At 41.2% G+C, this 22,006-nt stretch overlaps 13 non-coding genes across 13 annotated transcripts; all 13 read left to right on the top strand.

Moving 5' to 3' along the window:
• Positions 1–3,183: 3,183 nt before the first annotated feature.
• Positions 3,184–3,304, top strand: LOC139466517 (U5 spliceosomal RNA). Its single transcript, XR_011653556.1, has one exon. It is a non-coding gene; the product is annotated as a U5 spliceosomal RNA (small nuclear RNA).
• A 509-nt stretch (positions 3,305–3,813) lies between these two features.
• On the top strand, positions 3,814–3,934 carry LOC139466421 (U5 spliceosomal RNA). Its single transcript, XR_011653464.1, has one exon. It is a non-coding gene; the product is annotated as a U5 spliceosomal RNA (small nuclear RNA).
• A 433-nt stretch (positions 3,935–4,367) lies between these two features.
• LOC139466447 (U5 spliceosomal RNA) lies at positions 4,368–4,487 on the top strand. The gene has a single exon (XR_011653488.1). It is a non-coding gene; the product is annotated as a U5 spliceosomal RNA (small nuclear RNA).
• Positions 4,488–4,921: 434 nt separating this feature from the next.
• LOC139466420 (U5 spliceosomal RNA) lies at positions 4,922–5,042 on the top strand. The gene has a single exon (XR_011653463.1). It is a non-coding gene; the product is annotated as a U5 spliceosomal RNA (small nuclear RNA).
• Positions 5,043–5,551: 509 nt separating this feature from the next.
• On the top strand, positions 5,552–5,671 carry LOC139466548 (U5 spliceosomal RNA). Its single transcript, XR_011653586.1, has one exon. It is a non-coding gene; the product is annotated as a U5 spliceosomal RNA (small nuclear RNA).
• Positions 5,672–6,105: 434 nt separating this feature from the next.
• Positions 6,106–6,226, top strand: LOC139466419 (U5 spliceosomal RNA). Its single transcript, XR_011653462.1, has one exon. It is a non-coding gene; the product is annotated as a U5 spliceosomal RNA (small nuclear RNA).
• Positions 6,227–6,735: 509 nt separating this feature from the next.
• On the top strand, positions 6,736–6,855 carry LOC139466516 (U5 spliceosomal RNA). The gene has a single exon (XR_011653555.1). It is a non-coding gene; the product is annotated as a U5 spliceosomal RNA (small nuclear RNA).
• A 433-nt stretch (positions 6,856–7,288) lies between these two features.
• Positions 7,289–7,409, top strand: LOC139466418 (U5 spliceosomal RNA). The gene has a single exon (XR_011653461.1). It is a non-coding gene; the product is annotated as a U5 spliceosomal RNA (small nuclear RNA).
• Positions 7,410–7,918: 509 nt separating this feature from the next.
• On the top strand, positions 7,919–8,038 carry LOC139466442 (U5 spliceosomal RNA). The gene has a single exon (XR_011653483.1). It is a non-coding gene; the product is annotated as a U5 spliceosomal RNA (small nuclear RNA).
• Positions 8,039–13,930: 5,892 nt separating this feature from the next.
• Positions 13,931–14,049, top strand: LOC139466557 (U5 spliceosomal RNA). The gene has a single exon (XR_011653594.1). It is a non-coding gene; the product is annotated as a U5 spliceosomal RNA (small nuclear RNA).
• Positions 14,050–14,559: 510 nt separating this feature from the next.
• On the top strand, positions 14,560–14,680 carry LOC139466417 (U5 spliceosomal RNA). Its single transcript, XR_011653460.1, has one exon. It is a non-coding gene; the product is annotated as a U5 spliceosomal RNA (small nuclear RNA).
• Positions 14,681–20,845: 6,165 nt separating this feature from the next.
• LOC139466505 (U5 spliceosomal RNA) lies at positions 20,846–20,966 on the top strand. Its single transcript, XR_011653545.1, has one exon. It is a non-coding gene; the product is annotated as a U5 spliceosomal RNA (small nuclear RNA).
• A 509-nt stretch (positions 20,967–21,475) lies between these two features.
• LOC139466416 (U5 spliceosomal RNA) lies at positions 21,476–21,596 on the top strand. Its single transcript, XR_011653459.1, has one exon. It is a non-coding gene; the product is annotated as a U5 spliceosomal RNA (small nuclear RNA).
• The last annotated feature ends 410 nt before the right edge of the window (positions 21,597–22,006 follow it).

The raw sequence follows: 22,006 nt of genomic DNA, 5'->3' as shown, positions 1-22,006 counted from the left end.
ATCTCGACACCCAGGGTAAGTCGTTGATGTTGGCATTATGAAGGTAGTCAACCGTGACACGAGCTGTGTGCGGGGGAGCGTTGTTCGGTTGCAACAGCTCCCTCTGGCGGTCAATTATTAAAAGAAGGCGAGATTGAAGAATTTGATTCATGTTGCAATTTGCTGTCTATTTTCCCTGAACCACAACCAAGTCAGAACTTGTGGTGTAGGATATTTCCCCCCATACCATAACACTATGGCCACCAAAATTGTGAATTCACGTACACAATGTAGAGACAAACGCTCATTTCGACGACGATAAACACGTTGTCTTCCATCTTGTCGGTGAAGAAGAAATCTTGATTCATCGCTAAACCACACGCGTCTCCAGTTTCTCAAATTCCAAGGCTGTAAGGTATGGCACCAACGCGAGAGTCGCTGTCCATGGATCTGTTGCAAAATAGGGACGATATCTGGTCTTGCGAAGATGGTTCGTGACAGTCTGGTCCAATACCCTCCTCAAACCAGGGATGCTCCCTGCACTCACCGTTTGTCGAATATCAGGCCGCCAACATTTGCCAATAGCATATATCCAATATTTGTACCGGATGTGTTGTGAAGTCAGGTTCAGTGAACTAAATACTACCTGTGTGTTTCGTTTTTTGAAGAGTGTATGTGTTTGGGTTAAGTATATCTATGAATAATGATTAAGAAAAACGACCAATACACATACATGTGTGATGTACCTACTTCTCAGCGGTCATTTGGGGCGGCCGGGTAGCCGATTGGTTAAAGACTTCGCTCGTCACGCCAAAGACCCAGGATCGATTCCGAACATGGGTACAATGTGTGAATCCCATTTTGGTGACCCCGCTGTGATATTGCTGGAATATTGCTAAAAGCGGCGTTAAATCAAAATCACTCACTCAGCAGTAATTCAATGTATTTTTGTGGATGGTACCACAATAAAGGGCATGTCCTGCGCTGAAGAGGGAGAATAGGCAGAGGGTGGAGCAGTACCTTCATCTATCATGTCTCAGTATGTCTACAAGTTACAGTGTGCAGCTGTATACACGTTGACTCCCAAGACAAATTAGAAAAAGCTCCTTAACTCACATTTGCATTAAACTCTTTTTTTTCTCGACTATTAAAACAAATGTGCCCACTGTTACTGTCGACGTTTCAGTAGTAGTTTTAACAGTATGCAATACATGCATGTAATTCTTCCCAACAGATTGAAAACAATGGAACATGTCATTTACGAATACTAAATTAACAAGGTTGTGTCATGATTGCAATGTTACACTAAAATTGAATTACATACCGAATAGCTGTTCCGGAAGCAAAGATATAATCACAAATCCAAGTATATTCATGACTGACACTGCACCAGTGCCGAGCAAGATATGCCAGATATACATGAACACATCTACACTTTAAAGCCAAATCAATTATTTATTTCCCGCGCTGGATTTCTGGTCAGAGGGGAGTAAGCCAAACCAGAGGGAGGACCCCATGCATAACATATGCAGACATACACTCTTCAAAACTTAAGGTGAGGTTTGGTGAGGTGAAATGGGGTTTAACGTCGCGTCCTCAAAACAAAAGAAACGCAAAGGTAGTATGTAGTTCACTAAACCTTACTACACAAAAAATCCGGTATAGAAATTGGATATATGGAAATTGGAAAATGTTGGTCTGATATTCGACAGACAATGCGGGGAGCAATAATCGATTTGCCGTATCTTTAACTGCATTGTTTTCACACTTGTTCAAAAATTTCATACAGGAAAATAGTAATGCAAAATGCACGTGCAAGTGATAGCATTCTTAACACGTGGTAGTGGCAATGAAAAAGGCAAGCATAAGCCAATAATTTGTTATTCAATTGTCAATATTTTTCAAGTTCGAAAAAGCCGAGACTCAGCACTGTCGATCGGAACATCGCCATAGGACGTATCCAAAGAGGGGTATCCGGAGGAGAACGTGCCGACCAAGCGTTACCACCCCTACACAGGATCGCTACATTCGACTGTTCCACCTTCGTCATCGCAATGCCACAGCTATGGAGACTGCAGGACGCATCCCTGGTTTGAGGAGGGTATCGGATCATACTGTCAGGAACTATCTGTGCGAGGCTGGAATCCTGGGGGGGGGGGGGGGGGGGGGGGGGGCCATATCCAACACCACGAGATCTGACTTCGTTATGGTTGAGGGACATATGAGAGCAAATCGCAACATGAATCAAATTCTTCAACCTCACATTTTTCCAATCATTGACCGCCAAAGAGAGCTGTTTCAAAAGGACAACGCCCAACACCACACAGCTCGTGTCACGATAGACTCCCTTCATAATACCAACATTACCGACTTGCCCTGGTCGTTGAGATCTCCATACCTCAACCGAATCCAACACCTCTGGGATGAACTCGACGTGTACGTCAACGTCAGAACACACCGCAGACACTCTGACACAACTGGCCAACACGTTACAAGCAGAATCAAGCAGAATTCCGCAGGAAAGAATTCGTACACTTATCCAGTCAGTGCTGACCGGATGCAGAGCCGTGGCTGCTGCCCAGGGCGGTCACACGAGATACTGAGTTAAGTGCTACCTTGTGGACTTATATGACATAACAATGCACAGTTTTCAATGCCTTTGTACAACGACAACTTGTGACCATCGAGCTCCAAAATTTCATATTCGTATCACAGATATAAAACTATATATATCTACTTTATATATATATATATACTTTACAATATAAATCAACCTGTGCGTTTATTTTTTTCAAGAATGTATACAGCGTTGTTTACAAGCTGAAGCCACCATCCCGTCATTGACCTTTTCTTTATTATGGGTGCGCCCGAGAATCGCTTGTTGGATTTGTATCTTGAGGGGTGCATTGACGTGAGCGTCGCTCACAATGATAGGCTAAGTAACACGATTAGTCCACGTTCAAAATGGCTGCCACACACACTGGATTGATCAAAGCCGACATTATTTTGACACGCCATGCTTGCATCAAGCGATCTCCAAGTTGAAGATGTTTACCAAATCATGTTTACAATTGTTTTATCACTGTTTATGTCACATAAGAAGCTTATATTGAACAGATGATTTAAATGACACGAGTCATGTCTTTGCACCTGCACGTGCTGAAATGATAAGGTGACTGTGGTGCAGACAGGTATCTGTAACATTAACTCTGGGTTCTCTTCATCCATTCGGATAAATCTTTCGCCTTTTACTAAAGATTTCCGTGCAGAGGAACATCACAATGAGTCTATAGACTAATTTATTACGCCCTGCATTGCCAGGGTCAACTTTCCAAATAATGAAAATAGAACTCCAAGCACTTGCATCAAAGGGAAGTAACCACTACTTGCTTCTGTCTTCTCTCCTCTTTTAATGTGGGGATATTGCAAATGTACAGCGTTGTTTACAAGCTGAAGCCACCACAGCCTCAGTGACCTTTCCATTATTATGCGTGCGCCCGAGAATCGCTTGTTGGATTTGTATCTTGGGGGGTGCATTGACGTGAGCGTCGCTCACAATGATAGGCTAAGTAACACGATTAGTCCACGTTCAAAATGGCTGCCACACACACTGGATTGATCAAAGCTGACATTATTTTGACACGCCATGCTTGCATCAAGCGATCTCCAAGTTGAAGATGTTTACCAAATCATTTTTACAATTGTTTTATCACTGTTTATGTCACATAAAAAGCTAATATTGAACAGATGATTTAAATGACACAAGTCATGTCCTTGCACCTGCACGTGCTGAAATGATAAGGTGACTGGGGTGCAGACAGGTATCTGTAACATTAACTCTGGTTTCTCTTCATCCATTCGGATAAATCTTTCGCCTTTTACTAAAGATTTCCGTGGAGAGGAACATCACAATGAGTCTATAGACTAATTTATTACGCCCTGCATTGCCAGGGTCACCATTCCAAATAATAAACATAGAACTCCGTGCACTTGCATCAACGGGAGGTAACCACTACTTGCTTCTGTCTTCTCTCCTCTTTTAATGTGGGGATATTGCAAATGTACAGCGTTGTTTACAAGCTGAAGCGAAAATCCCCTCATTGACCTTTCCTTTATTATGGGTGCGCCCGAGAATCGCTTGTTGGATTTGTATCTTGAGGGGTGCATTGACGTGAGCGTCGCTCACAATGATAGGCTAAGTAACACGATTAGTCCACGTTCAAAATGGCTGCCACACACACTGGATTGATCAAAGCTGACATTATTTTGACACGCCATGCTTGCATCAAGCGATCTCCAAGTTGAAGATGTTTACCAAATCATTTTTACAATTGTTTTATCACTGTTTATGTCACATAAAAAGGGGTGCAGACAGGTATCTGTAACATTAACTCTGGTTTCTCTTCATCCATTCGGATAAATCTTTCGCCTTTTACTAAAGATTTCCGTGGAGAGGAACATCACAATGAGTCTATAGACTAATTTATTACGCCCTGCATTGCTAGGGTCAACATTCCAAATAATAAACATAGAACACCATGCACTTGCATCAAAGGGAGGTAACCACTACTTGCTTCTGTCTTCTCTCCTCTTTTAATGTGGGGATATTGCAAATGTACAGCGTTGTTTACAAGCTGAAGCGAAAATCCCCTCATTGACCTTTCCTTTATTATGGGTGCGCCCGAGAATCGCTTGTTGGATTTGTATCTTGAGGGGTGCATTGACGTGAGCGTCGCTCACAATGATAGGCTAAGTAACACGATTAGTCCACGTTCAAAATGGCTGCCACACACACTGGATTGATCAAAGCTGACATTATTTTGACACGCCATGCTTGCATCAAGCGATCTCCGAGTTGAAGATGTTTACCAAATCATTTTTACAATTGTTTTATCACTGTTTATGTCACATAAAAAGGGGTGCAGACAGGTATCTGTAACATTAACTCTGGTTTCTCTTCATCCATTCGGATAAATCTTTCGCCTTTTACTAAAGATTTCCGTGGAGAGGAACATCACAATGAGTCTATAGACTAATTTATTACGCCCTGCATTGCCAGGGTCAACATTCCAAATAATCAAAATAGAACTCCAAGCACTTGCATCAAAGGGAGGTAACCACTTCTTGCTTCTGTCTTCTCTCCTCTTTTAATGTGGGGATATTGCAAATGTACAGCGTTGTTTACAAGCTGAAGCCACCACAGCCTCAGTGACCTTTCCATTATTATGGGTGCGCCCGAGAATCGCTTGTTGGATTTGTATCTTGGGGGGTGCATTGACGTGAGCGTCGCTCACAATGATAGGCTAAGTAACACGATTAGTCCACGTTCAAAATGGCTGCCACACACACTGGATTGATCAAAGCCGACATTATTTTGACACGCCATGCTTGCATCAAGCGATCTCCAAGTTGAAGATGTTTACCAAATCATTTTTACAATTGTTTTATCACTGTTTATGTCACATGAAAAGCTAATATTGAACAGATGATTTAAATGACACAAGTCATGTCCTTGCACCTGCACGTGCTGAAATGATAAGGTGACTGGGGTGCAGACAGGTATCTGTAACATTAAGTCTGGTTTCTCTTCATCCATTCGGATAAATCTTTCGCCTTTTACTAAAGATTTCCGTAGAGAGGAACATCACAATGAGTCTATAGACTAATTTATTACGCCCTGCATTGCCAGGGTCACCATTCCAAATAATAAACATAGAACTCCATGCACTTGCATCAAAGGGAGGTAACCACTACTTGCTTCTGTCTTCTCTCCTCTTTTAATGTGGGGATATTGCAAATGTACAGCGTTGTTTACAAGCTGAAGCGAAAATCCCCTCATTGACCTTTCCTTTATTATGGGTGCGCCCGAGAATCGCTTGTTGGATTTGTATCTTGAGGGGTGCATTGACGTGAGCGTCGCTCACAATGATAGGCTAAGTAACACGATTAGTCCACGTTCAAAATGGCTGCCACACACACTGGATTGATCAAAGCTGACATTATTTTGACACGCCATGCTTGCATCAAGCGATCTCCGAGTTGAAGATGTTTACCAAATCATTTTTACAATTGTTTTATCACTGTTTATGTCACATAAAAAGGGGTGCAGACAGGTATCTGTAACATTAACTCTGGTTTCTCTTCATCCATTCGGATAAATCTTTCGCCTTTTACTAAAGATTTCCGTGGAGAGGAACATCACAATGAGTCTATAGACTAATTTATTACGCCCTGCATTGCCAGGGTCAACATTCCAAATAATAAAAATAGAACTCCAAGCACTTGCATCAAAGGGAGGTAACCACTTCTTGCTTCTGTCTTCTCTCCTCTTTTAATGTGGGGATATTGCAAATGTACAGCGTTGTTTACAAGCTGAAGCGAAAATCCCCTCATTGACCTTTCCTTTATTATGGTTGCGCACGAGAATCGCTTGTTGGATTTGTATCTTGGGGGGTGCATTGACGTGAGCGTCGCTCACAATGATAGGCTAAGTAACACGATTAGTCCACGTTCAAAATGGCTGCCACACACACTGGATTGATCAAAGCCGACATTATTTTGACACGCCATGCTTGCATCAAGCGATCTCCAAGTTGAAGATGTTTACCAAATCATTTTTACAATTGTTTTATCACTGTTTATGTCAAATGAAAAGCTAATATTGAACAGATGATTTAAATGACACGAGTCATGTCTTTGCACCTGCACGTGCTGAAATGATAAGGTGACTGGGGTGCAGACAGGTATCTGTAACATTAACTGTGGTTTCTCTTCATCCATTCGGATAAATCTTTCGCCTTTTACTAAAGATTTCCGTGGAGAGGAACATCACAATGAGTCTATAGACTAATTATTACGCCCTGCATTGACAGGGTCACCATTCCAAATAATAAACATAGAACTCCAAGCACTTGCATCAAAGGGAGGTAACCACTACTTGCTTCTGTCTTCTCTCCTCTTTTAATGTGGGGATATTGCAAATGTACAGCGTTGTTTACAAGCTGAAGCGAAAATCCCCTCATTGACCTTTCCTTTATTATGGGTGCGCCCGAGAATCGCTTGTTGGATTTGTATCTTGAGGGGTGCATTGACGTGAGCGTCGCTCACAATGATAGGCTAAGTAACACGATTAGTCCACGTTCAAAATGGCTGCCACACACACTGGATTGATCAAAGCTGACATTATTTTGACACGCCATGCTTGCATCAAGCGATCTCCAAGTTGAAGATGTTTACCAAATCATTTTTACAATTGTTTTATCACTGTTTATGTCACATAAAAAGGGGTGCAGACAGGTATCTGTAACATTAACTCTGGTTTCTCTTCATCCATTCGGATAAATCTTTCGCCTTTTACTAAAGATTTCCGTGGAGAGGAACATCACAATGAGTCTATAGACTAATTTATTACGCCCTGCATTGCCAGGGTCAACATTCCAAATAATAAAAATAGAACTCCAAGCACTTGCATCAAAGGGAGGTAACCACTTCTTGCTTCTGTCTTCTCTCCTCTTTTAATGTGGGGATATTGCAAATGTACAGCGTTGTTTACAAGCTGAAGCGAAAATCCCCTCATTGACCTTTCCTTTATTATGGTTGCGCACGAGAATCGCTTGTTGGATTTGTATCTTGGGGGGTGCATTGACGTGAGCGTCGCTCACAATGATAGGCTAAGTAACACGATTAGTCCACGTTCAAAATGGCTGCCACACACACTGGATTGATCAAAGCCGACATTATTTTGACACGCCATGCTTGCATCAAGCGATCTCCAAGTTGAAGATGTTTACCAAATCATTTTTACAATTGTTTTATCACTGTTTATGTCAAATGAAAAGCTAATATTGAACAGATGATTTAAATGACACGAGTCATGTCTTTGCACCTGCACGTGCTGAAATGATAAGGTGACTGGGGTGCAGACAGGTATCTGTAACATTAACTCTGGTTTCTCTTCATCCATTCGGATAAATCTTTCGCCTTTTACTAAAGATTTCCGTGGAGAGGAACATCACAATGAGTCTATAGACTAATTATTACGCCCTGCATTGACAGGGTCACCATTCCAAATAATAAACATAGAACTCCATGCACTTGCATCAAAGGGAGGTAACCACTACTTGCTTCTGTCTTCTCTCCTCTTTTAATGTGGGGATATTGCAAATGTACAGCGTTGTTTACAAGCTGAAGCGAAAATCCCCTCATTGACCTTTCCTTTATTATGGGTGCGCACGACTTTACTTACTTATATTACTTATATTGGAGATTTAACGTGCGCTTTCCGACTGCAAGCGTATGTCGCACACGGGCCCGGCCAGGCCATTTAATGTGTTTCCAAAAAGGGGAAAAGTGAGTTTGTGCAACCCAGGAGGGGGCTTTAGGGGTTACTTATATAGTAATTTTGAAATTTTGAGATTTGGAAAGAATGCCAAGAGTGGGTGGGGGACGAACTAAGGGAGCTGTGTGTGTTGGGTGGTTATCAAATAAGGTAGGTTTGGTTTTAATAATTTATTTGGGGTTTAAATGCGACTAATTAGTCCTGTTTTTATTAGGTATATGCCTAAGGCTTTGAATTTTTCTAATTTATTTTGTGGATTTAGGATTGATTCTAGTGTAAGTCCGGTTTTAAGATTTAGGGTGGTCTGTAGTGTTGTTCGGTGTGTTTGGTAGTGTGTGCAGTGAATGAGTACGTGTTCTGGTGTTTCTTGTTGTTTGCAATGTGGGCAGTTTCCTGTTGTGTGTAGTTTAGCTATTTTACGGTGATTATTTAGTTTGGTGTGGCCTGTTTGTAGTTTGGTAATTATTCTGTCGATTTGTTTGGATGGGTGTAGTATTTTGGGTTTATTTAGGGTTTTTTTGAGTACTTTCCTGATTTGGCTATTTGAGTTTTGGTATATATTTTGCCATTTTTTGTTAATTTTTTGTTTAGTGACACTTTTGATTTCTGATTTTGAGCTGGGTAAGTTTAAGCTTATTTCTGGGAGTTTAAGGGATAATTTTGCTGCTTTATCTGCCTTTTCATTTCCAAAGATTCCTACGTGGGCGGGGATCCAAATGAACTCTATTTGTTTACCTACCTTAGTTAAGTTGTTTGAGCTATTGAGTATTTGATTTATTAGTTTGGGGCGGTTTTTAGTGTTTTTATTTTTGAGGGCTTGTAGTCCACTGAGGGAGTCGGTTAGGATGAGGATTTTTTGGTGTTTTTTAGATTGCTGATTGTATAGTGCTGAGGCCATGCCCATTAGTTCGGCCGCGAATATGGATTGGTTGTTTGGGAGTCGGTAAGATTGTGTGTCTTTGGTTGGTTGTGCGATGTGGACTCCGAAACCTGTGTGTTTTGAGATCGGATCTGAGGATCCGTCTGTGTATATGTGACACCAATTTGGCCAATTTTCATGTATGTATGCTAGTGTGGTGGTTTTAGCGATGTTAGGATCGGTCTGTTTATTTAGTGTATCAGCTAGTGTTGTGTCTATTTTTGGTATTTTAAGTTTTGGAGTGAAGATATTGGATGATTTATTGTTTTGTTTAAGATTATTTATTTTGTGTTCGTTTAGGTAATTGGTTATTCTTTGGGAAATTGGAGTAAGTAGTGGATGTTTCCGGGCTAGGGCTTGGTTTCTAGGGCTAATATTTTGTTTTATTAAGTTTTCGATTAGTGGGTTTGATTGGGACGCGGCCCAGAAGTTTAGGGTAAGTTGTTCCCTACGTAGTTTGAGTGGCATTTCTCCTGTTAAGGCCTGGAGTGAGGTGGAAGAGGTGCCATGTTGAGTTCGTGTGATTAGTTTTAGGGCCTGATACTGGATTGAGTCTAGTTTTTTAATGAGAGAGTTGTTCAAGGTGTCGTAAATGGCACTGCCGTAGTCTAGTTTGGACCTAATTAGTGATATATAGAGTGAGAGGAGGGTGTTTTTAGAGGCCCCCCAGTTGGAGCCGGTTAGGCATCTTAACGTGTTTAGGTCTTTGCTGCATCTGGTTACAAGGTTTTTAATGTGAGCATCCCAGGTGAGATGTTCATCGAAGATATACTAAGAATTTGGTTTGTTTTTGGAATTTGATTGGTTTGTTGTTTAGTTGGAGGTTTAGGGTGGCGGGTTGCATATTTTTGTGTTTAAATACTATTCCTGTGTTTTTTTCTGAGTTTAGGGAGAAGCCCCATTTGTCAGCCCATTTTTGTATTTTATTTAGAGATTTTTGTAGTAAGTTTTGGGCCATTTTCATGCTTTTAGTGCGGATCCAGAGGGCTCCATCATCCGCGAATTTTGATGTGTTTACTTTGGGGGATAGTCCCTCGAATAAATCGTTAATCATAATATTGAAGAGTGTTGGGCTTAGGATGCTGCCCTGGGGAGTGCCATTTTCTAGGGGACATTGGTCCGATAGCGTTTGGTCTGTGCCCACAGTGATTTTGCGGTTTGTTAGGAAACTTTGGATGTAGTTAATTATTTGACCTTTAAGTCCTATTTTTTGTAGTTTTTGTATTAGCCCGTTATGCCAAACCATGTCGAATGCTTTGGAGAAGTCTAGAAAGATGCCTGTAGTATATTGTTTGTTAAGTTGGCCTGTTTTAATGTCCTGCTCTAGTCGGGCGAGGTTATCTAAGGTTGAGCGTCCAGGAGTGAAACCGCTTTGGTCTGGATTTATTATGTTGTTTTGTTCTAAGTAGTGTTGTAACCTGTTTTTTGGCCATTGATTCCATTACTTTGCATAAGTTAGAAGTTAGGGAGATTGGTCTGTATGAATTAGCCTGGTCAGCTGGTTTATTGGGTTTGGGGATTGGTATGACCAGGGCTTGTTTCCAAGGTGATGGGACCTGTCCGTTTAGATATATGAGGTTATAGAGTTTCAGTAGAGTTTGGAGTAGTTTGGGTGGTAGTTGTTTAATTATGTGGTATGAAGTAAGGTCTAAGCCTGGGGCTGTGCCCTTTTTCCTATTTTGTAGGACGTGGAGTAGTTCTTCCATTGTGAAATGGAGATTAATTTCTAGGTTATTTTCTTTTGACTCTTTGGTAAATTTGGTTTCTGCTTTTAGTTGTTCCTGGAATTTTTGGTTGAAGTTGCTATTGCTACTGACGGCCGAGAAGTGATTTGCTAGGTTATTAGCTTTTTCAGTGGGGTTTGTTGAATTGTTTACGTTGGGAGTTTTTTTATGACGTTTAATGCCCCTAATGGCGTGGATTTTGCGCCAAACTGTTCTGGCGTCTGTATGATGGTTAATTTCTTCGCAAATTTTTTTCCAGTCTCTTGTTTTAGCTGTTTTAACTAAGCTTTGTACTTTGTGATTTAGTTCATGTGCTATCTTTAGGTGTTTGAAGTCACGTTTGGCTTTATTGAACGCGGATTTGCGTTTACGCCTAGTTTGTTCTATCTCCTCGTTCCACCAAGGAACCGAGGGTTTGCCTATGCTGGTTGTTTTGAAAGGAATGGAGTTTTTAGCTGCGTTTATTATATAGTCAGTGAGGTTTTTACAGTAGATTTCGGGGTCGTTACTTTCTAGGTCAGCTAGGTTAGCCTGGTTGCAAATGTCCTGAAATTAGTCCCAGTCGGCTTTGTTGTAGTGGAATTTAGGTTCCTGGTTTGGGGCTGGTGATGGGATGTTTACGTCTCCTATAGTTATATTTATGGGGAAGTGGTCACTACCTAGTGGTACCCCGTGTACTTCCCATTGAATACTTTGGGCTAAATCTGGGGTGCATATGGTTAAGTCGATAGCCGACATTTTGTGGTGTATTTTGTCGTATCTAGTAGGTTGGTTGTTATTTAGTAGTATTAGGTCATTTTGTTCTATCCATTCTGAGATGAGTTTTCCGTGTTTATCTATTTTATCTTCTATACCCAGGTAGGGTGGTGGGCATTAAAGTCTCCTAGGAAGATTGTAGATTTATTGCCTATTTGGAGGAGGGTGTTTAAAAAACTCAGGTTTGACCTGTTTTTCTACCCAGTGGTATATATTTATGATATTAATTTTTTGGTTGTTATTTGTTATTTGGATACCGTTTGCTTCTAGGTTCGGTGTGTTTATTTTTAGTTCTTTGTAGCTTAAATCTTCCCTGACGTATATGATTAGGCCGCCTCCGGCTCTACCTGGGTTTGTTTTGGCTCGGTCAGTTCTTATTGAGTTATAGTTTGGTAGGGTGAATTTAGATCTGGTAGAGAATTTAGTTTCCTGTATACAGACTATGTGTGGACCTTTGTCTCGTTTGAATTTAGCTTTTAATTCCTGGCCGTGGGAGGCTAATCCGTTGGCGTTCCACTGAAATATATTTAGTCCTTCCATTTTGGGGGATGAGAGGTTATTAGTTTGTTTTGAGTTTTAGGTTTTGTTTAATTGGTAGCTTCCCTAAGTTGGGAGAAAAATAACTCAAAGGAGAGAGTTGTGAGTTTTAGTTTTTGTGCTACTGAGTGAAAAGCTTTAGTACTAGCATTTGGTGAGTTTTGCTTATGCATGTAGGCTAGGAGTAGTGTGAGGTTATTAAGAGTTTTAGTGCTGGTTAATTGAGGATTTTTGCGCCTGAAGTTTTTTTTTGTTTTAGGGGCTGAGAAAGTGATTTCATTTATTTCCTCGGTGGAAGAATACTCGTCTTCGTCGGTTAGGTTGGTTTTTATTGTTTGAGTTTTCATTGGGGAGGCCTGTGGAGGTGTTTGTGGCGTGGGGTGTTGAGTTTGTGCTTGCGTGTTGGGTGTAGCTGTGGTTTCCTCAGTGTTTGAGTTTTTTTGTTGTGGTTGCTTGTTGGGAAGTGTTGTTGCCTTGTGGGCTGTAGAGTGTCTGGCTGAGGGTCGTTGTGTGTCTGTGGTTTTGCTGTTTGCTTTGCATGCGGGTGTTGATGTTATGGGGGAGTTTGTAGGTGGCTGTGTGAGGTGATGTGTGGAAGTGGTGGGTGCGGTTTCTATGTGGTTGCCCCAGATTGAATCCGAGAGTTTGTGTGTGGTGTTTGAGTGTGGTGTGGGGAGGAGAGGTTTGGATGTAGGTGGTGTATATTTTCTTGTTTGGATTTTGGCCGAATCTATGTTTATGTGTTTGTTGGCCTGTTGTGTTAGGGCATGTCTGTGCGGACACTGGTTTGAGAGTGATGTATGTTTTATGCATTTGCAATGGATGCACCAGGGAGAGCATGTACCTGGGCAATCGGTTTGGGCGCATTTTGTACATTTAGTTTTTTTGAATGTACATTGGGTGGCCGTGTGGTTATATCTAAGGCAGTTAGAACATGGTTTGACCTGTTTGATGTATGGTTGTTTAACTTCTAGTTTAGTGTAGGCACCGAAAGAGATGTGATTAGGGGCTTCAGGAAATTTAGCAGTTTTTTTTAAGTTTACAATAACGATTGATGTAGGGACCGTTTTGCCGTTTCTGCTTGTTGTTATCCTGCGGGTGCTTGTTATTTGGGGTTGAGGGTATTGATTTGTGTTTGCTTCTTGGGTGTAGAGTTCTAGGTCTTCGGCTGTTTCTCTAGGGTTTACTCTTATTACCCCTCGGGTGAATTGCTGCCAATTTTGAATTTGTTTTGTTACGGTTACGTGAAAAATTTGTACTATTTTTTTAGCTGCATTGAATGAATCTTGATTTGGGAATATTATTTGGTAACCTTTATTTGCTTTTTTGATGTTGCTGTAATGGATTTTTTCGAGTTTAAACCATAAACCTATCCTGTCTGCTGAGAGTTGTTTAGTTAGGATTGATGCTGAGCCTGCAGCGAAGAAGTATAGTGCAAAGGTGGTGATGAAGGAAGCTGGGGTGGGTGTGGGAGTCAAGTCGGGCACGAGAATCGCTTGTTGGATTTGTATCTTGAGGGGTGCATTGACGTGAGCGTCGCTCACAATGATTATCACTGTTTATGTCACATAAAAAACTTATATTGAACAGATGATTTAAATTATACGAGTCATGTCTTCGAACCTGCACGTGCTGAAATGATAAGGTGACTGGGGTGCAGACAGGTATCTGTAACATTAACTCTGGTTTCTCTTCATCCATTCGGATAAATCTTTCGCCTTTTACTGGATTTCCGTGGAGAGGAACATCACAATGAGTCTACAGACTAATTTATTACACCCTGCATTGCCAGGGTCAACATTCCAAATAACAAAAATAGAACTCCAAGCACTTGCATCAAAGGGAGGTAACCACTTCTTGCTTCTGTCTTCTCTCCTCTTTTAATGTGGGGATATTGCAAATGTACAGCGTTGTTTACAAGCTGAAGCCACCATCCCCTCATTGACCTTTCCTTTATTATGGGTGCGCACGACAATCGCTTGTTGGATTTGTATCTTGAGGGATTGCATTGACGTAAACGTCGCTCACAATGATAGGCTAAGTAACACGATTAGTCCACGTTCAAAATGGCTTCCACACACACTGGATTGATCAAAGCGGACATTATTTTGACACGCCATGCTTGCATCAAGCGATCTCCGAGTTGAAGATGTTTACCAAATCATTTTTACAATTGTTTTATCACTGTTTATGTCACATAAAAAGCTTATATTGAACAGATGATTTAAATGACACGAGTCATGTCTTCGCACCTGCACGTGCTGAAATGATAAGGTGACTGGGGTGCAGACAGGTATATGTAACATTAACTCTGGTTTCTCTTCATCCATTCGGATAAATCTTTCGCCTTTTACTAAAGATTTCCGTGGAGAGGAACATCACAATGAGTCTATAGACTAATTTATTACGCCCTGCATTGCCAGGGTCAACATTCCAAATAATCAAAATAGAACTCCAAGCACTTGCATCAAAGGGAGGTAACCACTTCTTGCTTCTGTCTTCTCTCCTCTTTTAATGTGGGGATATTGCAAATGTACAGCGTTGTTTACAAGCTGAAGCCACCATCCCCTCATTGACCTTTCCTTTATTATGGGTGGGCACGAGAATCGCTTGTTGGATTTGTATCTTGAGGGGTGCATTGACGTGAGCGTCGCTCACAATGATAGGCTAAGTAACACGATTAGTCCACGTTCAAAATGGCTTCCACACACACTGGATTGATCAAAGCCGACATTATTTTGACACGCCAACCGTGACACTTCCAACCGGACACCCAACACCCTCATACCTCACGATTACGGCACAGAAACTCCAGCAGCTTCACCTCCCAAACCTGCCGAATCGCCTGCACCCATTACGAACCCTAAGAAACGGAAGCTGGACACTTCCAACACTACACCCGCATCACCCACCTTCCCAGCATCCATAGTCACCTTCGCTCTGTACTTTTGTGCCACCGGCCCCATAAACACCCTAAATAAAGTTCTCACAGCTAATAAAGTAGGCATTTGGTTCAAAAAACAAAAAATCAATTTCGATAAAATCAAAGAAGTAAATAAAGGATTCCAGATAATCTTCCCCGGCCTACAATCCCTAAACGCAGCCAAAAAGATAACGCAAATCTTCCAATTTACAGTCACACATCAAACTCCAAACTGGCAGCTCTACACCAGAGGTGTAATTAGGGTTAACCCTAGAGAAACAGAAGGTGACTTAATAATGTACGCTAACGAAGCAAACGATAACACAGACACCTCCCCTCAACCCAAAATCACTAGCACTAGGAGGATAACTTCAAATAGGAATGGAAAGACCTCAAACACCCCTATCGTTATCGTCAACTTTCAAAAAACTGCTAAATATCCTGAAGCCCCAAAATTCATCTCTTTCGGCGCATCAACAAAACTAGAAGTAAAACCTTATATTAAACAGGTAAAACAATGCTCTAACTGCCTTCAATACAACCATACAGCAAACGGATGTAATTTTAAAAAAACCAAATGCAGGAAATGCGCCCAAACAGAATGCCCAGGGATTTGCGCACCATGGTGCATACACTGTAAAACAACAAACCACTCCTCACTCTCTAACAAATGCCCACACAGGCACACTCTCACACAACAGGCCAACAGACACATTAATATAGATACGGCCAAACACCAAACAAGAAAACTAACACAGCACACGAAACAACCACTCATACCCACACCGCAACCAAACATTCCCCGACATCTAAACTCCGCATGGGATGGTATCCTCCAGGAAGTACACCCAGCAATCACCACCCACACCCACTACCCACACCACCCCCAAACCTTCACCACCCCCAACCCTCTCACAACATCCACACCTGCAAGCAAAACAAACCGCATTATACCTGCCATCACCCAACCTTCCACCACTCAGCCTACAGCCACCAGGGCAACAACAACCACACCCGAGCAGGCAAAACCCGAAAATCCAATCAGCAGCCAAGACACAGACACGCCCAGCACGCACACGCAAACACAACCAGAGACGCTACCAACCCCCATGGAGAGTGAGGAACTAAACAACGATAACTCAGACTATTACGAAGTAGAAACCGATGATGACGTAAACGAAATAACACGCTCAGCACCTAAAAGAATCAAAAAACTACAACGTAAACCCCAAACTCTCCCCAAAAACACGCTAAATAGTGTTACTCTCCTTCTAGCTTACATGCTAAAACAAATAAATCCAGATGCTAGCACTAAAGCCCTGCATAAAGTAGCATTCAAACTCAAACTCACCACCCAAAACTATAAAGACTTCAATACAGGTTACCAACTAATTATCTCAGATATATAAAATAATCCCATAAAACAACCAATCTCCAAACACTAAAAACCCAAATAATGGCAGGACTAAATATTTTTCAGTGGAATGCTGGCGGGCTTAACTCGCACAGCCACGAACTAAAAGCAAAATTTAAACTAAACAAAGGACCGCATGTGGCATGCATCCAAGAAACTAAATTCTCAAATAAATCAAAATTTAACTTAGCCAACTATAACATAGTCAGAACAGATCGTCCTAAAACCAAAACAACTAGAGCATCAGGAGGCTTAACCATACTAATTAGAGAAGACTTAAACTATGAAGAGATCAAAATAAACACCCCTAACCTAGAAACCAACGGTATTCAAATCACCCTAAACAACAAAAAAATAAACATCATAAATATCTACCACTGGCATCAACAAAAAATCCAAGCAGAGGATCTAAACATACTTCAACAAATAGGCAAAAAGTCAACAATTTTCCTAGGAGACTTTAATGCCCACCACCCCTCCTGGGGCACGGGGGAAAAATAGATAATCACGGTAAAATAATCTCTGAATGGATAGAGGCCAACGATTTCGTATTACTTAACAATAACCAACCAACCAGATATGATAAAAGCAATAGAGACATGTCGGCTATCGACCTAAGTATATGCACCTCAGACTTAGCCCAAAGCACTCAATGGGAAGTTCACGACGCCCCACTAGGAAGTGACCACTTCCCAATAAACATAACCATAGGAAATACCAACGTCCCCGACAAACCCGAAAACTCAGAACCCAAATTTAACTATAACCAGGCTAACTGGGATAAATTCCAAAATATCTGCAAACAAGCCAATCTAAACGAGATAGAACATAATGACCCAGAAACCTTCTGCAAAAACCTAACAGAATACATAATCACCTCAGCTAAAAATTCAATACCCTTTAGAAAAGCAAACAAATCAGGCAAACCCTCAGTACCCTGGTGGAACGAGGAAATAGAACAAACCAGACAAAAACGTAAAAAAGCCTTCAATAAAGCCAAACGCGACCATAACTACATACCTATAGCCCACAAACTAAACCATGAGGTCCAAAACCTAGTCAAAATAGCCAAAACCAGGGACTGGAAAAAATTTTGCGAGGGATTAAATAACCGCACAGATGCCAGGACGGTCTGGCGCAAAATTCATGCCATTAGAGGCCTAAAAAGACACAAAAAAACTCCTAATATAAATAACTCAACCAACCCCAGCGAAAAAGCAAATAACCTAGCTAAACACTTTTCGACCATCAGCAGTAACAAAAACTTCAGTGATAAATTCCAAACAAAACTCAAAACAGAATCCAAACCTACCAAAGAATTAAACGATAACCTAGAAATAAACCAACCCTTCACAATAGAAGAACTAAACTATGTACTCCAAAACAGGAAAAAGGGAACAGCCCGAGGACTAGACCTAACATCCTACCAAATAATCAAAAAACTCCCTCCCAAGCTACTCCAGTCACTACTCAAACTCTATAATCTAATCTACCTAAACGGCCAGGTACCAACCTCTTGGAAACAGGCTCTAGTTATCCCTATCCCTAAACCCGACAAACCTACAAACCAAGCTAACTCTTACAGGCCAATATCTCTGACCTCAAACTTATGTAAAGTAATGGAAACTATGACCAAAAATAGATTACAACACTACCTAACTCTAAACAACACCATAAATACAGACCAAAGCGGGTTCACTCCTGGCCGCTCAACTCTAGACAATCTCGCCCGGTTAGAACAGGAGATCAAAACAGGACAACTCAACAAACAATATACTACAGGCATCTTCTTGGACTTCTCAAAAGCATTCGACATGGTTTGGCACAACGGGCTAATTCAAAAACTTAAAAAAATAGGACTAAAAGGACAAATCGTTAACTACATCCAGGACTTCCTAAATAACCGAAAAATCACAGTGGGTATAGACCAGGTTCTATCGGACCAGTGTCCCCTAGAAAACGGCACTCCCCAGGGCAGCATTCTTAGCCCAACACTCTTTAACATAATGATCAATGACCTCTTCGAGGGCCTATCCCCTAAAATTAAAACATCCAAATTCGCAGATGACGGAGCCCTCTGGATCCGCACAAAAAGTATGTCAACTTCCCAAAATCTACTCCAAAAATCCCTAAATAAAACACAGCAATGGGCAGACAAGTGGGGCTTCTCCCTAAACTCCGAAAAAACTACAGGAATAGTCTTCAAACACCGAAAAATGAAACACACCGCCCCAAATCTTAAATTAAACAATAAACCAATTAAGTTCCAAAAACAAACCAAATTCCTAGGGCTAATCTTCGATCAACACCTAACATGGGAGGCCCACGTTAAAAACTTAACAACTAAATGCAGCAAAGATCTAAACGCACTAAGATGCCTCACCGGCTCCAACTGGGGGGCCTCCAAAGATACTCTACTCTCTCTCTACACATCACTAATTAGGTCTAAATTAGATTACGGATGTGCGATCTATGATACGCTTAGCAATAACCTAACCAAAAAACTAGACTCAATCCAATACCAAGCTCTTAAAATAGTCACACGTTCCCAACATGGCACCTCTCTCACTTCACTTCAGGCCTTAACAGGAGAAATGCCACTAAACCTACGTAGGCAACACTTAACCCTTAATTTCTGGGCCTCGTCCCAATCAAACCCTCTCATCCAAAACCTCCTAAACGAAAATATCCGCCCTCGTAACCAGGCTCTAACTAGGAAGCACCCTTTACTTATTCCAATATCTCAACGAATTTTCAACTACCTAAACGAAAACCAAATAGATAACCTCCAACAAAACTGCAAACCATCAAATATATTTACCCCAAAACTAAAAATCCCCAAAATAGACACATCTCTGGCAAACTCAATAAACAAACAAACCGATCCAAACATAGCTAAATCCACCACACTAGCTTACATACACGAAAACTGGCCAAATTGGTGCCACATCTACACAGACGGATCTTCCGATCCGATCACAAATCGCACTGGTTTCGGAGTCCACATAGCACAACCAAATAGGAACACTCAATCTTATCGACTCCCAAACAACCAATCCATCTTCACTGCAGAGTTAATGGGCATAGCATCCGCCCTCCATAACCAACATGCTAAAAAACATAACAAAATCCTAATACTCACAGACTCAATAAGTGGACTACAGGCCCTCCAAAATAAAAACACCAAAAACCGCCCTAAACTCATTAACCAAATACTCAAAAGCGCAAATAACTTAACAGAGGCAGGCAAACAAATAGCATTTATCTGGATCCCAGCCCACGTAGGAATATATGGAAACGAAAACGCCGATCAAGCCGCCAAAAAATCCCTCAAAATTCCTGAAATAAGCCTTAATCTACCAATATCTAAAACAGAGATCAAAAGCATTAACAAACGTAAAATCACCCAAACATGGCATAAGACATACCTAAAAAGAAACACACAGATAATCAAAATACTCAAAAAACCTCTAACCAAACCTAAAATCCTCCATCCATCCAAGAAAATTGATAGAATAATCACCTAACTCCAAACAGGTCACACTAAACTAAACAGTCAACTCCTAAAAATAAAAAAACACGCAACCGGAAAATGCCCACACTGCCCACACCTGGAAACAATAGAACATGCACTCTTACACTGCACGCACTACCAAACCCACCGAGCAACACTCCAAACAAATCTAAAACTAGATAAAGCCATAACCCTAGAATCAATCCTAAATCCACATAACAATACAGAAAAAATTAAAGCACTAGGCGTATACTTAACTAAAACCAATCTAATGATCCGCATCTAAAAACACTCAACCACACCACATAAACAAACAAACACACACCAACACACTCCCTTAGTACACTACCACACCCCTAGGCATGCATTCCAAATTTCAAAATCTCCAAAACTTATATAAGCAACCACTAAAACCCCCCTCTGGTTGCAACACCTTTATTTTCCCTTCAAAACCACGCTAAATGGCCCGACCGGGCCCGTGTGCGAAATACGCTCCAGTCGGAAAGCGCACGTTAAATCTCCAAACGTAAGTAAGTAAGTAATTTGACACGCCATGCTTGCATCAAGCGATCTCCAAGTTGAAGATGTTTACCAAATCATTTTTACAATTGTTTTATCACTGTTTATGTCACATAAAAAGCTTATATTGAACAGATGATTTAAATGACACGAGTCATGTCTTCGCACCTGCACGTGCTGAAATGATAAGGTGACTGGGGTGCAGACAGGTATCTGTAACATTAACTCTGGTTTCTCTTCTTCCATTCGGATAAATCTTTCGCCTTTTACTAAAGATTTCCGTGGAGAGGAACATCACAATGAGTCTATAGACTAATTTATTACGCCCTGCATTGCCAGGGTCAACATTCCAAATAATAAAAATAGAACTCCAAGCACTTGCATCAAAGGGAGGTAACCACTTCTTGCTTCTGTCTTCTCTCCTCTTTTAATGTGGGGATATTGCAAATGTACAGCGTTGTTTACAAGCTGAAGCCACCATCCCCTCATTGACCTTTCCTTTATTATGGGTGCGCACGAGAATCGCTTGTTGGATTTGTATCTTGAGGGGTGCATTGACGCGAGCGTCGCTCACAATGATAGGCTAAGTAACACGATTAGTCCACGTTCAAAATGGCTGCCACACACACTGGATTGATCAAAGCTGACATTATTTTGACACGCCATGCTTGCATCAAGCGATCTCCGAGTTGAAGATGTTTACCAAATCATTTTTACAATTGTTTTATCACTGTTTATGTCACATAAAAAGCTTATATTGAACAGATGATTTAAATGACACGAGTCATGTCTTCGCACCTGCACGTGCTGAAATGATAAGGTGACTGGGGTGCAGACAGGTATATGTAACATTAACTCTGGTTTCTCTTCATCCATTCGGATAAATCTTTCGCCTTTTACTAAAGATTTCCGTGGAGAGGAACATCACAATGAGTCTATAGACTAATTTATTACGCCCTGCATTGCCAGGGTCAACATTCCAAATAATAAAAATAGAACTCCAAGCACTTGCATCAAAGGGAGGTAACCACTTCTTGCTTCTGTCTTCTCTCCTCTTTTAATGTGGGGATATTGCAAATGTACAGCGTTGTTTACAAGCTGAAGCCACCATCCCCTTATTGACCTTTCCTTTATTATGGGTGGGCACGACAATCGCTTGTTGGATTTGTATCTTGAGGGGTGCATTGACGTGAGCGTCGCTCACAATGATAGGCTAAGTAACACGATTAGTCCACGTTCAAAATGGCTTCCACACACACTGGATTGATCAAAGCCGACATTATTTTGACACGCCATGCTTGCATCAAGCGATCTCCGAGTTGAAGATGTTTACCAAATCATTTTTACAATTGTTTTATCACTGTTTATGTCACATAAAAAGCT

The sequence above is a fragment of the Haliotis cracherodii genome, unplaced genomic scaffold, assembly GCF_022045235.1.
Source record: "Haliotis cracherodii isolate W230 unplaced genomic scaffold, xgHalCrac1.p SCAF_18, whole genome shotgun sequence".
NCBI lineage: Eukaryota > Metazoa > Mollusca > Gastropoda > Lepetellida > Haliotidae > Haliotis > Haliotis cracherodii.
The sequence above is the reverse complement of the archived record's forward strand: the minus strand, read 5'-3'. Positions and strand labels throughout refer to the sequence as shown.